An 11,612-nucleotide genomic window follows, 5' to 3' on the forward strand; every position below is an offset into this window, starting at 1 on the left:
CCTGCTCCTTCCCATTACTACCATTACCTCTTCCCTGGCTGAGCTGTTCATGTGTCAGTCTTCACTGTATTTCTGGCATTCTGCTCCTTAGCTAGGGCACTTTCATAGTGGGTAGTGCTAAGTTGGTTGCTGTATAATAGGGATAGGTAGTCAACTCTGGGTAGTTCTGTATGTGTTTATTAGGATCTGTATTTGGATGCTTTATGACGGTATTATTTGACCTCTGTAGGACAGTATTTTTTATGTTCTGTACAGGAATATTATTTACATAAGGTACTGCAGGCGAACTAGGAACACACTTTGTAGTGGAAGTATTTCGCTTATATTATTTCTATGGGTATTTGTTAGCACTAGTTGTGTCCTATACGGCGGTATTATTTAGGTTCTGTATATCATTATTGTTTGGATGCTGTATATTATTAATGCAGTGGTATTCCAGAATTATAAAGGATAATGTGTGATGGAATTATTTAGGTCATATTACTTATTCTTATTTCTATTATTTCTATGTAAGGGTGCATTCACACTGAGTAAACGCTAGCTTATTCTGAACGTAAAACACGTTCAGAATAAGCGGCGTCTAAAGCAGCTCCATTCATTTCTATGGGAGCGGGGATACGAGCGCTCCCCATAGAAATGAATGGGCTGCTTCTTTCACTCCGTGCAGTCCCATTGAAGTGAATGGGGAGTGCCGGCGTATACGGCAAGCTCTGCTCATGCCGGAGCGTACACGCCGGCACTCCCCATTCACTTCAATGGGACTGCACGGAGTGAAAGAAGCAGCCCATTCATTTCTATGGGGAGCGCTCGTATCCCCGCTCCCATAGAAATGAATGGAGCTGCTTTAGACGCCGCTTATTCTGAACGTGTTTTACGTTCAGAATAAGCTGGCGTTTACTCAGTGTGAATGCACCCTTAGTTTTATTTGTGCCCCACATGGCAGTATTATTTAGGTCTTTATAGAATGTATATTAGTAGTGCAGTAGTATACCAGAAAAATCAGGATAGCGTGAGACAGAATTATTCAGGTTCTAATATTATCACTATGGTATATGAAATTGATATTTCTGCCCTATATGGCGGTTTTATTTAGGTTCTGTATGCCATTATTATTTGGAGGATTCAATGTCTGTCAATAGCAGAACTGTAAGACTAATGTACGGTAGAATTATTTAAGTTCTTTTTTTATTATTATGCTTTATGTTGTTATTATTATTACTATTTCTGCCCTATATGAGGGTATCATTTAGGATCCATGAATTATTATTTTACATATTGGAAATACCTGGTAGTATTAGGTGTGCAAGATATGGTGGTATAATATTTGCATGTCATGCTGTGTGTAAGCTTTGACAGTTTTATTTTGGCTCTGTATGGCGGTATTATTTAGGTCATATACAAAATTATGATTTGGAGGATGCATCGTATAGGCTCTGCCTGGTAGTATATGGACACAATGTGGTGGTATTATTTATGGTCAGAACTTGGATGCTTTCTGATATTGCAATATTGGCACTGCTTGTCATGCAAGCACTCTGTGTCAATATTATTTAAGTTCTGATTGGGATTGTTATTTAGATGCAGCATGAACGTCACATATAGACACCAAATGGCAGTAGTATATGTATATTCTGTGGTGGTGTTACTTAGTTTCTGTATGGGATTATGATTTGGATGCCGGTTTGGTTGGACCAAGTAATTAAATGGATGATACATGGCAGTATTATTTATTTTATGTGTATATTGCGTATGGACATAAACTAATAGTATTATATGGACACTAGGTAAGGATATTATTTTGTATGTGATGTGGGCACCACTTGGCAGTCTCATTTAGATTCTTTATAGCACTGTTATTTTGATTATGTATGACAGTTTAATTGAGGCCCTTTGTGGCGGTATTGTATTGGTTATGTATAGGACTATTATATGGATGCTGTATGGTGGTGTCACAGGTGTCACAACGTGTCTGCTTAACAGTATTATATGGACACTACATGACAGTATTATTTAGGTTCTCTATAGAACTATTATTTGGATGCTGTATAACAATGCCATATGCTCACTACCTGACAGCAGGGGCATAACTACCGGGGTAGCAGCTGTCACAGGGCCCAGGACATTAGGGGGTCCAGCGACAGCCGCTACCGCTGCATTTTTGTTTGTTTGTTTTTTATTTCATTACCGGTTGGAGTTACTGGAGTAACAGGCCCTATTTACATACCGAACCTGGTTCCTGCCCACGGCCGCCTGCGGAGGCTGCTGTGAGCAGGAGCGGGGGGATTGGGAAGTAAGCCCGTGGGCCCCACAAACACTATTATTATACTCGGGGGGTCTTTTCAGACCACCAAGTATAATGATCGGAGGCCCAGGGGAGGAAAGAGAACATAAAAACATTGTTACTTACCTCTCCGCGCTCCAGGCAGGCTTCGGGCCTACTTAAGTGACGACCCTGACGTCGCAACACAGGCTCTGGTCACGTGACGTGTCATATGTCATTGAAGATGGCTGATATCAACAGGGATAGCATCAGAGCCATGGATAGGTAAGTAACAGTGCTTTTATGTTTGTATGCTCCCCTGGGTCCTCATTATTATACTCTGGGGTCTGAAAAGACCCCCAAGTATAATAATTGTACATGTTTGACCACAATGGAGCAATAATAGTGTGTGACGGGGCCGCTATGGGGTAATAATAGTGTGTGCAGGGGCCGCTATGGGGTAATAATAGTGTGTGCAGGGGCTGCTATGGGGTGATAATAGTGTGTGCAAGGGCCGCTATGGGGTAATAATAGTGTGTGCAGGGGCCGCTATGGGGTGATAATAGTGTGTGCAGGGGCCATTATGGGGCAATAATAGTGTGTGCAGGGGCCACTATGGGGTAATAATAGTGTGTGACAGGGCCGCTATGGGGTAATAATAGTGTGTGCAGGGGCCGCTATGGGGTAATAATAGTGTGTGCAGGGGCCGCTATGGGGCAATAATAGTGTGTGCAGGGGCCATTATGGGGCAATAATAGTGTGTGCAGGGGCCACTATGGGGTAATAATAGTGTACGCAGGGGCCACTATGGGGTAATAATAGTGTGTGCAGGGGCCACTATGGGGCAATAATACTGTGTGCAGGGGCCACTATGGGGCAATAATAGTGTGTGCTGGGGCCGCTATGGGGCAATAATAGTGTGTGCAGGGGCCGCTATGGGGCAATAATAGTGTGTGCAAGGGCCGCTATGGGGCAATAATAGTGTGTGCAGGGGCCGCTATGGGGCAATAATAGTATGTGCAGGGGCCACTATGGGGCAATAATTGTGTGTGCAGGGGCCACTATGGGGCAATAATAGTGTGTGCAGGGGCCACTATGGGGCATAATAGTGCGTGCAGGAAAGTGCGGGGCATGGGAGCGTTCGGTCGAGGTTTCGGCGTCTCTCAGGGGGGCCCCATGTCAAATGCTCGCCATGGGGCCCCGCCATTCCTAGTTACGCCAGTAACGACAGTATTATTTAGGTTCTCTATGGGACTATTATTTGGATGCTGTATGACCATGTCATATGAGCTCTACACGATAGTATTATATGAATACTACATGGCAGTATTATTTAGTTTCTGTATAGTACTATTGTTTGGATGTTGTCTGACCGTGTCACTACCTGATTGTATTACATGGACACTACATGGCAGTATTATTTAGGTTCTGTATAGGACTATTGTTTGGATGCTGTAGGACCATGTTATGTAAGCACTACCTGACAGTATTATCTGGACACTACATGGCAGTATTATTTAGGTTCTCTATAGAACTATTAATTGGATGATGTGTCGTATATGTTATATGACTAGCAGTACTATGACATGGCTATACCCCTACCTTTACAAGGCTCTCCCATCTTCTCCCAGCAAAGCAAACACAGATTGTTTTGGGGTTTTCCATTGCAATATTTATATCACATTCAGCAAACAGACTCTTCCTGTTCCTTCATTTTCTGCCCTTCCTGTTGGGTGTATATGGAGAATGAGATCATTTTTCTTAAATTTTTAAGACTCCTATAAGTGGCTGTTAAAAATCTCCTACCGTTTTGTGTATACAGCTCCTGTGCAGAACTATGAGCCACCATGGTTACAGGTAACAAAACAAACCCTGTATAGAATTGAGATGAAAAAGGAATAACACCTGACTACAGGATCTGTCTACAAAGAGAATTTATTTGTAGTCTGTAACTATAGAGACACATAGATCTGCATAGGAGCTGTAGAAACCAAACGGTAGGAGAATTTTAATCATAATTTTTTTCAAAATTGTTTAATTTTTCCTATTTGATTTATTGGAGCTATAAAATGATTGCAAAGATCAACATATACTTTATTTTTTTTATTTTGCAAAATCTTAAAAAATTATATTCAACCATCTTCCATCACAGGGACTGTCATCCAGCTTTCCGAGGCTCCTCAATGCCAATTCAACCTGATAATATTTCCTTCACCTGTACCTAACTTGCTAAAACTTCTTTTCTGGCCTCTAGGAAAGCTGAGGGGCAACCCTGAAGTCCAAATAAAGTTTTATTCAGCTTTTCCAGAAACAGATATGACTAAGAATCTGCCAGTAAGTCGTTTAGACCAGAATTCCCACAGTGAATGACCCTTTCCTAGTAATGGTCAGGTGACAGGCACAAGGGCGGCCATCTTGGCGTGACGCCAGAGTCTCATTGTGTGTCCTATTCCCTTATTAGGTGACATCACAGGAGGAGGAAGCATCCGCTGCGATATTACCGAGTAGATCTGAACAAGGACCTTTTACATGGTAATCTCTGCTTATCGGCGCAGACAGGAAGAGGCTGCACCACAGAGGAGGCAGAACTGCCAAGATTACCATGCTGGGGAAGGGGGGGAGTTAACTATTAAACATCTGATCCCTACATAGCCAAATCCATGAATGGTAAAAAAAAAAATCTGGCTATTACAGTTTCTGAGAAAGCTGGGTGACAACCAATATGGCGGCTATTACCACTTGTTTGGTTTTTATTTCAGGGGGTTGTCACAGTCTCTAATGTACCAAGTTATATACCATATACATGATATCAGGGAATATGTTGCTTGTTCAAGAGCCTGGGAAAGCTGGGTTGCAGCTAAACAGACCAGTAGCAGTGCCAATATGTGAGTGTTTTATGCAAAAAGTAGATGCAGCACAAGAGAAATCTGGGAGATGTGAATAAGTGGGGATCAATGCGGAATTGGTGGTGGTTGGACTGTTGGGACTCCCACCGATCCTGCAAATGGAAGCCCCAGTTTGTTAATGTGACGAACGTGCACTATAATTCAGTTGGACCCCCACCGATCCTGTATTCCGATTTGTCAATGTGACTGGTCATACATGTGCACTATCATTCCATACAAAGGTTATGGGGTTGCTATGGATAGCCAAAGTCTGTATTCAACTATCACTCAAGTATCTGACTACACAGAGAATCTGCTCGTAGTCTGTAACCATAGAAACACATAGAACTGCATAGGAGCTGTAGACAGGATATAGTTAAAGAGGACCTTTTATGTCCTCAGGCACATGCGGTTTTATATACCGCTAGAAAGCCAACAGTGAGCTGAAATCACTGAACTGTCGGCTTTCCCGTTTTGTGCCCCAGGGCTGGAGATATTGGTGCTGTTATAACGGCAACGATCTCTGCCCACTGTCGGAAGGGTGTTCCTGATAGTCTCGCTGGGCTGTGGAACGCCCCTCCTGACTGTACTCGTCCATAACCCTGTACTGTCAGAGAGGGCGCTCCTTACCGCCCAGCCATGACGCTATGTACTCGTCCATAGATTAGTACTGGGGGGCGTTCTTCACAGCTTAGCGTCATCGTTGGATAATAAGGAACGCCCCCTCTGACCGTACAGGGCTATGGACGAGTAATGTTGGGAGGGGCATTCCTCACGGCCCAGCTAGACTATCAGGAATGCACTTCTGACCAACACACCATTTAAATAGGAGATTTGGGACCCGCATCATAAATGAAGCGGCGGATTCAGTTTCCGATCAAGTCTTTGTGACTGCCGCAGATAGCCAAGCTCTGTCCTCAACTATCCAACTACATAGAGAATTTGTTTGTAGACTGTAACCATGGAGACACATAGATCTGAATCGGAGCTGTAGACACAAAATGGTAGGATATATTTAATGTGTGATCATCATTCAAAGGGGGATTTGGGACCCCCGATTTTTGTGACTGGGCCCTGTGACCACACCTTTTATTAATAAGCCCCACTCCATCCAGTGCAGGAAAGATTTTGGGGCAATAAATCAATTGTATTAGGAATTCACAACCTCGACGTAACCAAAATCCTTTGCACATTAGTCAATAATGATTCTTTCCTAAGTGCTGGTTATTCACGTGTTGTTACTGTGCGCCATCATTACGTCTGGGTCCGGCCGTCATTCTACAGGGCGCTCTCACACGGGTAACCCTGATTCACACGGTTAATGTGATGAACCACACGTAATTATTATTATGTCTCCTATACACAGGCGAGTGACACATTTATAATACCGCAGCAAGCAGGGTGTCATTATATGATGCTACTTCTGACAGGGAGGTGATATCTGCGGGCAACAGTGGTGCTAAAACATTCTGATCTGAGAAGAAGGCTAATGTGTTCTAATCCTATTACACAATCCTGCACAGTTGCAATGCCATATATAATGATTGTCCTCTGGTTTCAGGCCTTAAAGGGACACTACTATTATGGTTTTGAGGTTATTCTGTCTCAGCTGTCCACACTGCTGCCAGTTGACAGATGCCCTCAGGGATGATTTTTGTAGTGATCTCTGGCTATGCAGGTGATGGATTGTGCGTCCAGCAGGGCGGCGCTGTGTTTACACATTAGATAGTACGTGGGTGTGACAGCGCTGACACTTTACATTACTACTACAGAAGAACCTGCTTCGGCCAGTTTTCTTGTAAAGTTTGATACAAGTTTGGCACTGGGTACACAAGAGATTTACATTTTCTAACTAGGCAGATTTATTGTTCGGGGGTCTGGGAAAGTTGGGTGATAACAAATATGGCTGTCATTAGCTATTGTAATATTGGATTGTGATATCCCATTGGGATCCAGTTGTCATCCAGCTTTTCCATTTCCTATCTAGGTAGTTTTGAGATTCAGGGATCTGGGAAAGCTGGGTGACAACTAATATGGTTGCTGTGAGCTCCTGTATCACTGGACAATTGTGTCACATCTAGTAGTTTTCATCCAGCTTTACCAAACTCCTGAGTAGCTCCTGTATCATTGTATTACTAGGCGAATTCGCCATATAGGTCTGCTTTGTTATGTCATCCAGCTTTCCCATACCCCTGACCTGGAAGTCATGTCATTCAGGAGACTAGGAAAGCTGGGTAATGATAAATATTGCTGTCATTATCTGTTGTAAACTGGATGAATGGAAAGCTGTACAAAATCTGAGCATGTTGTCATCCAGCTTTCCCAGACTCCTGGCATAGAAAACTGGGAAAGCTGGGTGATGACAAATAATACTGCCAATGGCTGTTGTACCACTATATAATTGAACAGCCGTATTAAATCAGAACTGGGATTCATCCAGCTTTCTCAGATTTCTGAGTGGCAAATGTGCCTAAGCTATTCATTCAGGGGTCTGGGAAAGCTGGGGGACTACACATGTGGCAGTTATATGACACTGTATAACTGGACATATCTGTGTGAATCCCTCAGTGAGAATTTATGTCATACAGTTTTTCCAGGCTCCTGACTGGGCAGATCTGTCATTTAGAAGTCTGGAAAAGCTGGGTACTAATGGCCACTAATATGGCCATTTTTACCATTCCCACAAGGATTGTCACACTACTTTCCATGTTTCCTGCACAGAAAGAGTGTCCAGGTATTTGGTAATACAGTAGTGGGGGGTGTTTTACCACATTATTAGGCCGTTGAGGGATCTGAGAAAGCTGAATGATGACTTAAGTGGTGCAATGGTAGCCATATTTGGTTACTACCGAGCTTTCCAGATATAAGGATTAGCAGAATACTTATAGGACTTTAGGCTCTGGGACCCAGGAACCAGTTGGATTGGTTTCAGAGGGTTAATGGGCGCCGTGTTTTCATTGCGTGTCTCACGGGTGTGTTTGCACCGGCTCTTTAAATATGTTACGAGACCAATTTCAAGGGCATTTTTGGATAAACAAGTTTTTTTGACAATACCCTGAGGCTTCCGACTGACTCCATGTCTGTCATGGGGGTGGGGAAGGCAAAGTGAAATAAAAAAGAAAAATACAGAGAAATTTCATCCAGCCTGACACACTGCAACGCATTTCAGAGACCCACCAGTGGACTTCTTAGGCCAAACAAGTTTTTTTAAAGACACACCATCTCCATGGGGGCCCCATCTTCTGAAGGAGGAAGGGGGGGCAACCTAGACTGTGGTCCCTTGATGGACACTGGGGGAGAGTTCAGGTGGAATTGGGAGCAAAATGGGCCTAAGTCATTGTGAGGGGATTGATCCGCCGCTGGACCTTGCAGGGTCTTCTGGCTCGCAGGGTTGGGGCAGCTTTGTCTTCCCTGGAGAGGGTCAGTGATACAAGGTAATACACCAATACCCCCCTGGGTGAACATGATGGACATCTGTCTTCTTTCAGCTGCACTAATTATGTAACTCCCCGTACCTTTAATGTCTGGCTTGCGGCGCTTTCTCCGCACTTTGGACAAAAAACACAAGATCCAGCTTTCAATAGAAAAAAAAGTTGTTTATAAATAAAACCACCCTCTGGGGGAGTTTCTGGTTTGGCTGGTGTGAGATGGTTTTCTTTCTTGCGTAAGAAAACTAATTTGCATAATAATTTGTCTAGATCTATTTATCTATCTTTTATTTATTATCTATCTCTTACTTATGTATCTCATATCTATCTGTCCATATCTATCTATCTAGTTGTTTATGTTCTATTTATTATCTCTTATTTATGTATCTCATATCTATCTGTCCATATCTATCTATCTTCTATTTATTATCTATCTAATTATAGATCTATATTTTCTATCTGTTGCATCCATCTAATCAACCGATAATATCTCATATCTATTACCTATGTATCTTACATCTGTCTCTTCTATCTATTGCATCTTTCTAATATATCGACATATCACATATCTATCTATCTCATATCTAATGTATCTATCTCATATTTAATCTATCTATCAATCTATCTATCTCCTATCTATCTAATCTCTCTCTCTCTCTCTCTCTCTCTCTCTCTCTCATATCTATCTATATATTCTTTCTGTTGCATCCACCTAATCTATTGATATATCTCATACCTATCTATCTATATATCACGTCTATACATTGTTCATACTTATCTATCTATATATTGCATACCTGTCATATCTAATCTATTTATTTATCTATCTATCCAACATCCACAACATATCTACCCTCTATTTATTTGTTCATATAACTCTATTGATCTTTCTTGTATCAATCTATATAATTGGCAATCTATTTATTTATTCTATCTCACTATTTCATATCTAATATCTGTCTTCTATTTACTATCTCACATATATTACTCACATATCTATTTATCTACAGCATATCTATCTATCTATCTATCTATCTATCTATCTATCTATCTATCTATCTACCTCCCTCCCTCGTATAGATTTATCTAATATCCATCTGTTTATTTATCTCATATCCATCATCTACCTGTGACAGAATTATAGATTCTGAATAGACAGCATTTTGTGATTTCCAGCTATAACTGGTTTGTTTCTGTAATTCCTCCGGGCAGGGACTATTTCCCTCCTTAGAGTTGCCTACACCCATGGTAAACAGTGGCGATTGTACTGGTTGGTCTGTGTACAGGGCGGTTTTGTGCGCTGGCCTCACTGGGTGTTATGTAGGACCAGACTGCAGACATTTACTCCTCACTCATGTAATGTCTGTTCTCTTTCACCTCTCACCAATGTCTTTTCCACTCTGTGGGGAACATTACACACATTGGCAGGCAGGAAGATTTATGTAGGAATCATTAATGATTGTGCCATTTTCTACTAGGCGAGAATATGACGCCAGGACAGTACAGGGAGTGACCAGGGGTCCATAATACAGAACTAGGAGGGCTGCCATGTACAGTATGTTCACATCTGCATTTACATGTGCAGATCTGTGCTCCGTAAGAGACTCTGTCTCAGATTCCTCCGAAAATCTAATGAGAGAAATGTCCTGTATGGAGGACTTTTCTCCCCGTTGGTTTCAGTCTAAGGGTGTTCCGGACCAAAAACGGGTAGCTGCGACTGCACCAAAATCCAGCTGCGCACTCCGCTCCGGATTAGGCCCAAGCCTAGTCCGGAGGAGGGAGTGTCTTTAGGCTGAATCGTGAAGCGAAACGGCCTGAAGAATGAGCATCTCGCTTCTTTTTTCCGGGGGGCCGGAAGAAACAGCTCCAACAAAAAAGACCTGAGCGGCTCCCATTGATTTCAATGGGAGCCGTCTTTTTGATCAGGATTTTGAGGTGGATACGGCCTCAAAATCCTGACCAAAAAACTCTGTGTGAACTTACCCTAAAACCAGCGAATAGCTACCGGACCCCATTATTGTCTACGGGGTCCGCGGGTGTCAGCAGGTAACTGCTGTTTTAGTGGGCAAGCTCTCTGTCATTGAAGTCTCACGGCAGAAACAAATTACGGAATGCATGGAGCAAGTGTGAACCTAGCCTTAGCATCTGTCACTAAAAAGGAAAGGCTTTCCCAAAAGGGGGCGAGGTCAAACAAAAATTTTCACACTGTGCCAGGTTTTCTGCAAACATTGAAAAGTTGACAGGTATCTATGTAGAAACATCAATATAAATGGTGATTTGGACCCAAACAAGGTCTCCGTGACAACACAGCACCTGCCGATGGTTCCAGAATCTCTTAGCAGGCTTTGGGCCTAGAACTTCAAATGATGAAATCTCAACCTATAGGGGGAACATGGTGGCTCAGTGCAGCGTTGGAGTTGTGGGTTTGAATCCCGCCAGGAACAACATCTGCAAGGAGTTTGTATCTTCTACTCGTATTTGCGTGGATTTCCTCCCATACTACAAAGATATACTGATAGGAAAATAAATGTGCATTGTGATCCCTCAACCTAGAGATATTAAAGACCTTTTTTAAAAAGTTACACAACAGGTATAATATTTTGTGTAAAAAGAATATAATTTTCATAAATAATTTCACCATGGTCTGAATAAGACACTAGAGGATCAAAGGTTTTACAATTTATTTCTAATTTAATGGAGATTTTTTTTAACATGTTGTATCGGGTCATCCTAAAGGCCCCTTCAGAAGGAGTTTACACTCTGTGTATTCTGTATACACTCCGCTCATTTTGTTCATTTTACACGTGTAAAAATACATGTGTAAAATGTAGTTAGCCATTGAATTCAATGGCATGTTCATATAACGCACGTCTTCTTGTGCGCGCATGCAAAAAGACATACGCAAAAGGACGCGCGTTATACGAACATGCCATTGAACTCAATGGCTAACTACATTTTACACATGTATTTTTACACGTGTAAAATGTACAGAATACACGAAGCATAAACTCCGTGTGAAGGGGCCCTAAGGCTTCATGA

Source organism: Leptodactylus fuscus, chromosome 5, assembly GCF_031893055.1.
Source record: "Leptodactylus fuscus isolate aLepFus1 chromosome 5, aLepFus1.hap2, whole genome shotgun sequence".
Classification (NCBI taxonomy): Eukaryota; Metazoa; Chordata; class Amphibia; order Anura; family Leptodactylidae; genus Leptodactylus; species Leptodactylus fuscus.